This window comes from Excalfactoria chinensis, chromosome 2 (assembly GCF_039878825.1).
Source record: "Excalfactoria chinensis isolate bCotChi1 chromosome 2, bCotChi1.hap2, whole genome shotgun sequence".
Classification (NCBI taxonomy): Eukaryota; Metazoa; Chordata; class Aves; order Galliformes; family Phasianidae; genus Excalfactoria; species Excalfactoria chinensis.
In genome coordinates this window covers 105,575,785-105,586,849 of record NC_092826.1, presented here as the reverse complement: position 1 = coordinate 105,586,849, position 11,065 = coordinate 105,575,785, and positions in this window count along the sequence as shown.

The following is an 11,065-nucleotide window of genomic DNA, read 5'->3' as shown; positions in this document are numbered from 1 at the left end:
AATCTCTTACTCCAAGTTTTGAAATGAGTATTGGTAGAAGTTGTCTCCTCTTGAAATCTGAGACATTCAATTCAAGTCATTTAAATGAAATGGGCAGTCTGTAACATAAACTGGGAGTCTAATACCAATGAAACCATCGTGATGTGTTGTGTCTCATCTAAACACATTATTGTTCTTGAAGGACTCTATAAACATTAACAACGGAATGATTGAACCTCTGATTCACAAACAGAGGTTGAAATTAAAAATGGAAAAGGATTATACTTTTTTTTCTAAATTGCATTTTACTGGTGAGTTTGATAGGGGAACAATTGGCCTAGCATGAACAGTATCATATTTGTCGTGGCTTTTAAAGTGTATCCAATTATGTTTTGAGTGATAAACTAACGCTGCTAACCAGGTTAGTGCAGCACAGCTGGTCCCTGAAATGTTTTAGTGAACACGGCTTGCTTAATCCAATAATCTCTAATCCATAGCGTGGGAGAAATGTTTCCATCAGGAAAGTAGTAACTGTATCATGTAATTTAAAAGGTTAGCCAGGCCTGCCTCTGCAGTATGGTCTCAGGAGGACACTGTGTACCAATCATGTCCGGCTCTTGGCTATGATGAGACCAAATAGGTCAGGATTTTTGCTGCAGAGCACTGCTCTGCTGTTGGCACTGTGGTCAGACTAATTCCCCTTTTATCTCACTAGTGTTAATAACTTCTTACATACATCAGTAAATGGTAAATGTTGTCCCTTGTCTTTTGCAATTCACAAAGCAAGACTGGAATAAAACTTCTGAATCTAAATGCTCGTAACATCACCTTACATCACCATGACATGGACCCATTTTGGAAACTACTGCCATGCTATTGACAGACCTGTCATTCTAGCTTTGTGTCTTGATCTCTGAAGCCTGGCTCTACTCACCCTTCTCATGCCACTCCTGTGTTCAGACGAGACCACACTTTTGCAGCTTCCCCATTGTCTATCTGCAGAGCTTCTGCCTCTTGTAGGCAAGGTGCATGTTTGGGAGGAAGAAGAAGGTTAGGAGAGCTGTGGGTCCTCAGGGGAAAATAAGAGGGCAGGAGGGGGTTCTGCTGAACTTTGTTAATGTCTCTGGTGCAGTGCAGATTTGGCTGTGAAATAGAGGCTCACGAGGGAGCTCTCATCCCACTGAGGCCGGAATGCAGGGAGATAAGTCCTTCCTGTGCCAGGCCATTTTCCTTCGAAAGCAGAGTGATCCTTTCCAAAAGATTTGATGCTACAGCAATGCTAAGAAGTTTTACAGTACTATTCTTGGCAGCCCTGTAGTGAAAGATTCAAATGCCTTGGGTTGGCTTTTGTGGTAGGTTGTGTGCCCTCTGCTTATGCTGGCATGAATGACTGATGGATATGTTTGGTGCTGCTGTGCATAGCGCTGACAGTTCCGATGAAGCACTGAAGTCAAACAGAAAACCATGGCTCTAGGGAATGGCAACAGGCTTAGTTTAGCACATTTGGACTGAAACAGAGCTGGCACGTTTGGCAAGAAAGAAAGATTGCCCAGGTGAAGCTCTGATTCCATATTTAACAGTCAGTGCTTTTAAAGCCAGTTCTCCTCTCGAGTTTGTGATCAGTTCAAATTCTGTGGATTAGAGAAATATGAGCCAACATGTCTCAGCAGAGAACAAAGAGATCGATGACAAGCACTCACATCAGACACAACTGGATGACTGAGAGTATGACATCAAAGATGAAAATAGATGCTTGGCTGTGATTGGTGTTAAGATTGGGATTATCATCTGGTTTGCCTCTTTGCAAAGGACTATGTATGGGTCTCAGTTACATTATCTAGCAAAGTGGCAAAATGCTTTCCAAATTATAGTGTTTCTGATTCATTTTTAACTTAGTCCTTGCTGGACATTGAAAAATACACCACATCTCAAGGCTGTTCTTCATTTATCCCAGACCTGTTCATTTTTGCAATATACCTACATGTAAAAATCTTAACTATGTTATGGCGGAAGAGAAGCCAGAACAAGCCACAGCGCTGACACTCCCAAGAGACACAAATTTCAAGCACATGATGAGTTTATCACCACATAAGCTGGGACATCTCATTGAAAGCATTAAGGAGATCAAATAATGCTTGTTTCCTTGCACCCTCAGGAACAGTGGGACAACTTAGACTTGCTGAAATCAGCACTTTGGCTTTGAACTGGTACGTTTTTATGTGTTACTTGTCTCCTTTGGAGAATTCTCCTGCTGGCTACCAGTGGTCTGTTCTGTGTAAAGCCTCCTTGTCGCCCCTTTGTGAGCCCTTCTGAGCTGTGCCAAAGTGTGGTCTGAACTCTGAATGATTTCCTTGGGTTTGAAGTATTTCCAGGGTGCCCCTTCCTGAACAGTTTATTAGAGGTTCTTCTGCTTTCTTGGCTTGGAGAGTTGTTTTACTGTGCTGGATCAAGGCTTTCTCAGTGCTGTTTTCTCAAGTCCAAGTGCCCTTTTCACATGGTTTTATTTCCTTTTTCTTAACAACATTTTCCCTGTTTTTCCCCCATCATGATTAAGACTTGTGCCTTCAGTGTTAATGGAGGGCAGGCTTACAGCTCTATGAACCGTGGCTTACCATGCCCCCTGCTATTCTACATTTTCTCTTCTGGTAGATGTTAGTTGAATTAGAGTATTCAAGGCAAGGATAAAAGAGCCTAAAATTGGTTTATTCTTTATTTGCTGGTTCGTAGTGCAAGTTTGCTTCCTTTTTTCATCAAAGATTAAAGTCCCCCTGGAACACCTGGACCACAAAATAGTTCACAAGTGAAGCCTCATCGGATGATTTTTTTTCTTCCATGTGACAGCTGTGTTTACTGTTTAATTTTTGTTGCATGATAACCCAAGCAGGGACACTTACCGAGCAGTGCTCTCCCTCATTGAATTTCATGCTGTTTGCTTGCACTGTTGTAGCACAACTCATCTGTATCCTAGCAGTGAGGTTTGGGACAAGATGGGTTAATGACCAAACGCAGCTTTGCCCTGGCAGCCCGGGTTGGAAGTGCCTTTAGTCATTTTGTCATCCTTCCTTTGTCAGCACTTCCATTCTAACTCATGGTGGAATAGCTTCTTGTCAGAGCCAGCCATAGGAGGTGATTATGGCAAATGGTTGTAAATATTCTGAAAATAATCTCCTTTTGGAATGGACAAAACAAACGCTAGAAGAAGAAAAGCAGAGAACTCCAGATCCCTGTCTGGCTCATCCCACCTCCACCCCGTGGGTGAAATGAGTTTATTTCTGCTACAGGACACATTGCAGAAAGTAATTTATTTGGTCATTAACATCTGTCCTACACTGAGTACATCTCTTGTCTTTTGTTAATGTTTGGAACTAATTCCAGGCCTTCAATTTAGCTTTTCTACTCTGAAGAACAATAAATATTTAGACTGCCTACAATTCCTGCCCATTTCCCAGGGAAAAAAATCATAGAATCTCATTTGTATGTGTATTTGAGCCAGTTCAGTAACTATGCTAGTGCAGGCTGTAATAGTATGTCAGTAGGGCAGCACAGCACAGCAGGGCTGTGTCTGCAGCAGCAGGATTTAGGAGCTGGTGTTGCTGTCTGCAACTGGAGCCCCCAGACGCCATCTTCTTCTTAGAACAGATCTTCTGGTAGAAACCTGGAAGAGAAGAAGGATTACCTCGGTATCTCCTGTTGGGGATGGCCCTGTTCCTGAGGGTGCAAGGAAACAAGCATTATTTGATCTCCTTAATGCTTTCAGTAAGGTGTCAAAGCTAATGTGGTGATAAGCTCATCCTGTGCTTGAAGTTTGTGCCTCTTGTGAGTGTCAGTGCTGTGACTTGTCCTGGCTTCTCTTCTGCCATAACATAGTTAAGATTTTTACATGTAGGTATATTGCAAAAATGAACAGGTCTGGGATAAATGAAGAACAGCCTTGAGATATGTGTATTTTTCAGTGTCTAGCACAGACTAAGTTAAAAATGAATCAGAAACACCATAATTTGGAAAGCATTTTGCCACTTTGCTAGATAATGTAATTGACAATAAGGCAAGAGTTTACTTCTTGTCCAACAACAAAACAAAACCAAAAAAGACGGGTTGGCCATCTGTGAGGAAAACCCCTTATAGGGCAACAATTTTAATGTCTGGGCTTTTTTTTCCTTGTGACAGCACACTCGGAAATAGCAGAGCTGCCTTCATGGTGATGTTGTGTTCTCCCATCAGTTAAGGGAACTTACAGCCTTTGTGCCCCAGCAGTCCATGTGCTTATAGTTCTATATATACATTTTTAAACAAATCATATTTCTCCAATCCAAATGCTGCCTGGAATGAGATGCCTTCAACGAAACAATATATGAGTCATCCTCAAGAGATGTGCAGTTGAGGCACCTCCTTTGAAACAAAGTCATGTACATTCAGCTAAAATAGCCAATTATAAACACTATTATGTTACTTACGTAATTGCTCAATGGCCTTAGAAGCAATCTGTTACTTTAATGGCAGTAAGAATTAGTGTTGACTTGTTGTTGTTAAAAGTTAGAATAACATTACATGAAGATTAAAATGCCATTTCAATGATAGTTTGTTCTGGATTATGTTAAGGAAAGAAGCATGAGCCTGTGATCATTTAAAACTTTTATGCCTTATGCTTGAATGTCTGAGCGTAAAATACACTGTCTGAGGGTTGATTCTAGTCAAAAAAACAAACAACACAGTGATTAATATTGATTAAAGGAAGCTGATCTGCAGTTGACTGTGACCGGCCCTTTTGGGTTTCAGTGCATTTAACCGTATCTAAAGAGTCTGCTGCTATCAGGACAAACACAGTTTAAAAAAATAAAGCAACAATTTATCAGCTAATACACACACACAATAGCCAGGATCTAACAAGCTACCAGAGTTCACATGCTTACATCCTTCAGAAGGCACCAAAGAGTCCGTGCAGCACCAGGCAGGAAGGCTGGGCTGGCCTCTGCTGCTTTCTGTGCTTTCTGATTGCCAAGATCATGGAGTTGCTGTCCTCTGCTGAGCCTTCCAGTGACAGCAGTAACTCCCTGTTCCCAGTCTTTAATATTTTATGCCTTTTTTCCTCTCAACCCCTCTTGGGGCTCTTACCTACCTCCACTCAAACCTCTGCAACACCTCAGTAATTTTACTTTCCCTTATTTTGCCTGGACCTTCTCAGCCTTTTGGCTACAACCTTGTGATCCTCTCAGAAGTGCAAGCCAAGATTGTGCATCTGGGCTGTATCAGAGGTAGACCTTGGCATACAGACAGTAAAATTGATGCTAACTGAAGAGGTGGCAGAGGAGGTGACAGAGAGCAGGCTGCAGGGCACATGAGATACACTGTTCTATCTGGACACAAGCCTGGGTAATGTTAAGTGAGTGCATGTTGCAAGGATGCTGGGAACAGTACTGCTGCTTTCTACAGCATATGTTATTGTCACTTCAGAAAATAATTCAAAATCCAATCAAATTAATAATGAATTTATGAATACCTGAAGGTCAGACACACTTCGGTGTCTTACTTTGTCAGTCATGGCAATGTATTGGTATTTCCCCAGTGTCAGATACAGCTGCATAGATATAACGGGGCAGTCCCTGCTTTCCATCAGGCAGCAGAGGGGCTGTGACGGTCTCCAAACCACTTTTATCTGAACTACTGAAATAATTCTTGCCACCCCCCTCCTGCCCACAAACCATATGATTGTCAGATCCAAGGCCAAATTCATGTTGTTGTGAACAGCTGCAAGTCCACTGACGTCAGCAGAGATGTAACCACTCAGCAGAACAGCAAGTCCAACTTAGGGTGGTATTTTGGATGAATTTCAGAGGAACAATTGTGCTCGATCCGTCTGACATTCTCCTGAAGTTTTCTCAAGCTGGGTGGATTTTCCATGTTCTGTGCAGCCCTGGCTTGTGCTGTCTAGTGGCAGTGGTACTGCAGTGCCATGCAAGTGATGCTCACAGCTCTACGTTGTGAAGCTGGTAAGCCTATTACATCCTGGAAATGAAATTCCTTACAGGTGAAATGAGGCTTTGGAACTCAAGGGCCTGGGAAACATGACATCTCACAATGAAGGAACTGTAAAGCATAACAGGGAGGCTCAGGACCTACATGGCCAGCAAAAATCATGGTTGTGATGTTCAAAGGGACTGTTCTAACTAGCCTTAATCCTTCAGGATGGATCTCCTTTGGCTTGGTCTTGCAGAGTTTCTAAAAACATCAGTCTAATTGACATAGACCTTCAGTTACAGAGATCCAGGTGGAGAGTCAGCCCTGCAGAAGGTCAAGCTTAAGAACAGACACTGAAGATCACAAGGGATTATTTTTTTATGTTCTGCTAGGAAAGGAAACTGTAAATGGAAATCTCCATTCTTTCAGGGCTTGAAGGACGGCAAATATCTCTAACAGCTTTTGCACCAGCTGCTGTACCTGAATTACAATGGGCAAGTTGTCTGAGTTTTGCCACAGGAAATTACTTCTAAAGGGTTTTGTCTGCTGTAGATGAGGTTGTACTGGCATTTGTATAAGTAAAAAAAATCAGCATAAGAATATTCAGTCTTAATTTTCCTTTAAGTTATAAGATGAAGTGTTAACACGTGACTAAGGTAAACTGAGGCTGACACAAGCAAAGCAGAAGATGAGTGATTGGGGGCTGCTGGTGATTCTTCCACAGCCACCATAGCATTTGGCTGATCTGTGACCTGAGCAGTGTGAATGATGACTGGTTTGGGATGGTCACAGTGGGTAACTGATGAAAATGAAGAGGTATAATAACACTCCTAGCACTGGGGTGCAACAGTTTGATGAAAGGTAAATATCTGAATCATGGAGAGAAAATAAATTGTGTGCAGGCTGAATTCTGGATGTCTCTGGCCTACGCTGGGGCTGTGGGAAGGGCAGACAATGAGCACACAGTTGGTTCCCACACAAGGTCAGCCAGGCTCAAGTGAGAGATAATGCACAAAGGCAGCAGGCTCAGGGACCTTACAGGCAGTCTCCAAGGAGAAACAACCTTCAGAACCTGATGATCAAAAGGAGTCAAAACACTTATAAAACCTTTGAGAAGAGGTGGAAAGGGAAGACTGCTTATCGTGAGCTAACCGTGGAGACAAACTGATAAGAGGCAAGAGGAGGGAGGTTGCAGAAGGAATTAAAATAAATCCAATCCTCCTAGAACAGGAGGACGGCAAGCCCAACTACTGTATGTTTGGACAGTTTCAGTGTTTTAGAGATATGGTTTATCTGAAGGCTTTCATATGCAAGTAAATGTTAACATTTAAATTTGCCATTCATTGGCACTGTCATTGACACTGGGGAAAACAGAAATAGTTGTGTATGAAGGACTGGGGAAGTCATAATTAATAGTCTGGAAAGTGGAGACAGAGCCCTGGCTGAAAGCAGAAGCATCATATTTCAGCACACAGACAAACAAAACTCAGCTAGAGGCTTTGGATACGGGAAGAAACCTACTGAGACTGGTGAGAGGCATTCTGCAGGTACAGCAATGCTAAGAAGCCACTTTTTCTTTCAAAATAAATTTGGAGGTTTTTTTTTTCTTTCCTTTCTACTCTTTTTCCTGCTTCATATCTGTGACTTTACCTTTCTCTGTCTCTGCCTTAATGACACATTTAATCTTCTTTTTATGCAGTGAGATGTGCACTGATAGTTCTTGTACTCCAGCGAGTTGGGAAATGTCGGGTAAAGGCATTCATGTTTCCTAAAATTGTAATTTAACTTAATTGTTGCTGGAGTTAAGTTGTTTGAAGAAGTCTTTTGTAAGATCCTTTTGAACATTACTTTTTAACAGAGGTACATCATTACTGTGGGAGTGGTGCTCTCTTTCAGCTGTGTGGCTCCTACCTTTCAGCACACTCCAGGCTGCCAAGCACTAACAGCACGTTTCTGGCGTGCCAACCCTAATACCATTGTAGATGGCTTCTTTTAGCAGCAGCCATCTGCTGCCAAATTACTTTGCCAGTGCTTTTTTGATTTCTAGGCAGTTTGAAATCCGGGACAGGCATGCTCAAGAGGTTTGGCAGAGGGCATGTCAGGCTTGCCAGTTCACAGACGGTTCAACAGCTCAGCACATGCAACATACGTGCTCTTCCTCTCTGCCCTAACAGCCATAGGCATTGCTTCTTCACTGCCAGTAAGTCACCAGAGCCTAATTTTGCAGTTTGGGTCCCTGAATGTACCTTTGCCTGTTGCTGAGCCTGCGTCACAGGGCTTCACCCTCTGAGCTCCCAGCAGTCCCCACGCTGGACTGCCCCAGTGCTCTCATTCCTTTCATCATGGATACCAGTTGCAATGATTCCTTCATGTTCTTCAGTCCTCATCTCTCTTTATTATTCCAGTGAATTTCCCTCTTATGGGAAAATGTCCTGACTTTGTGTGGATTTTCTGAAGAATTCATAAGTTCCTGGACACCTACTTGTCTACATGACTCTGTTACAGTTGCTGTTTCTACGCTAGAAGGGAAGGGAGGCTCCAGAGACAAACAACCCTATTTTGTTGAATTAAAGCCTCTTCTTGGGTTTTCTGGTAAGTCTGGGTTTGTGCAATGTTGAGCTGAAAGTTTACGTTGTTAGGTTTCCTGGCATAATCTAACCCAGCATGTTCACTTCTTTCCCAGGAAATCCTTCCAGAAACATACTCAGTAGCAGCCAAATGCTGCCTCTCCATCTCAGGCACTACAACGTCATCCTCCACTCTTCTCCATAAACAAGGGCTGAGCAGGACAATAGATTGACACAGCATGTGTGCTGCCCCTCGTAGGTGCTGGGACAAGATGCCAAAGTGAGGCTGTGGTCTAGCACCAATGAACAGCTTTAAAGGAAAGCAAATGTCCTCCCATTCAGATTTTTTTTATTATTATTTTTTATTTTATTTTATTTTATTTTATTTTTTATTTTTTGAGAAAGCAACTTGCATGCTTGGCTATTCCACTTCCATTTGAACAAATTACAGAAGCTCACTACCAACCAAAGAAGTTGCATGTGGGACTTTAGAGAGCATTCACACTTAATTCTTATTTTCAAGCATTGTAAGTATACACTTGCATTTGTCAATTTGAAGTGAAGCTGTAGCAAGAATACAATTTTTTTTTGTTTAATGTAAATATACAGTAGTTTTATTGTGGAGAAAATTAAACACTTCATATTGTGCTGGTACACCTGTGTACAAGCTTTGCCTAGATTTTCTTTGCAGTTTATACTGTCTTGCATAACAAATTGCTAATATCTCATCTGTTTTGACAAACCTGTGTTTCGGAGTGCCACAGTGACATATCCTCCTACAATTAGTGCTTGTTTTTATCTTTCAGGTGGTATTTTACGAGTTTATTTCCTTTTCATCTGAACATTTAAAATATCTGGCTGAATCATTTTTATTTACAAATCACAGACAAGGTTTGAGTCATTTCCTCTCATTGTTTTTGTTTTGTTTTTAATCATGTTTTTCTTGAGGTACAATTTAAGATAGCCAGAACAATGACATTCTCATGTTGTTTTCCATATATTTCAACACCCTCCCGGACAGACAAATCTGTGTTCAGCCTCATCCCTCCAGTAGATGTCATCACGACAATGGAAAATATTACTGGAGATGTTGGTGATGAGATGTCCTGTGACAGGGGAGGAGAAAAACTTTGCTTCAATAGACTTTGTTTCTGTTGAGATGATAGTTCTCTACATAGTTCACAATTAGAGAGAGCATTTCGCTTTTATAACACATGGTGACTATCTAAACACGGCCATCAGTCAGGTCACAGGGCTGTGGTGTGTGGCAGTGGGGTTATACACTTGGAAGGTCACAAATACAGAAGTATATGTGCAGAAGCGCATGCGCAGTACTCAGTTTGTCAACTGCTTGGGTGTGGTGTTTTTTGCAGCAGTTTCATGACTTCTTTCTTTTGGCCTCTCTTCCTCAAAGCCATCACACGCTTACTCTTTTATATATATATATATATATATCTTTCCCCTCCTCCCTCCACATCCTCCTTAAAAGTAATTACCCCAGAGGAAAACCAAAATCCTCCTACTTCATTTCTACCACCAGTGAATCTTCACTCCTGTCAGTCCCTGACCTGCAGGGCATCCCATTCAGTCTAAGATTCACAGCATCTTGAGTGACTGATGTGTCCTACCGTGGTTATTTAGTGGTGAGTAAATCCACAACCCTACAATATAACTGGCTATAATTTTAATCTGTCAAACAGAGAGCAAGTGCCCAAGAAAGGCAAGAAGCAGGTGACATGCACAAGACCTGTAAGGCTAGAACACATGCGTAGAGAAAAGAATTAGAAAAACGTATTGAAAATGTGTTTAGCTATTGTCAAATGCTAGACTGATTTTCTCAGGCGATAGCATCTAAGATCAGGAAGTCCTGGCGTAGAAAAAGGGCACCTTTTTCCCTCTTGGAAGCCCCAACAGTTTGGTTGCGTATGATACATATCTAATGTGTGTGATCCCTTTCTAAATTCAGACAGTGCTACACTCACGTTCTTTGTGACAGAGTGATATTATGGTAAGATGCCTTCAGATAAATTAGGACACAAGCTGAGCCACGTGAAGCAAGAAGGCTGCTGGGCTGAAATGCAACTTTCTATAAATCAACAGGGTGCAGCTATATCAAATACCAAGCCCATAATTTGAATGTTCTCTTTTCTCTAGATAATAGCCCTATAACTAAGTTTTTTTTTCCTTATTTAAGATGTCAAGCTTTGAGGAAGTACATAGCAAGAAAACGGGGCATTAATGGCCTGATTAACTGAAGAGTATGCTTCTCCTCCTCTGTGATCAGCATTATTCGTTCTGGGGAAAATGGCTAAATGATTAGACCAAATTTGTGCCCTCCCACACTAAGTGGAAAGAAAGCCTCGTTGGAAAGATTTTTTATTGTTCACTTTCTTAAAAAAAGATAAGAAGTGGTGGAAATTTTCTCCTTGACTAAGTAGAAAGGCTCACTGATGTGAGGAAAATGAAGTATTTGGTCAAAATAAACAGACGATACTCTCGCCCAAGCAAGAACAGAAACCTGGTCTAACTGTTTGAGTAAGTGAAACCATCTCTTAAAATGGCAG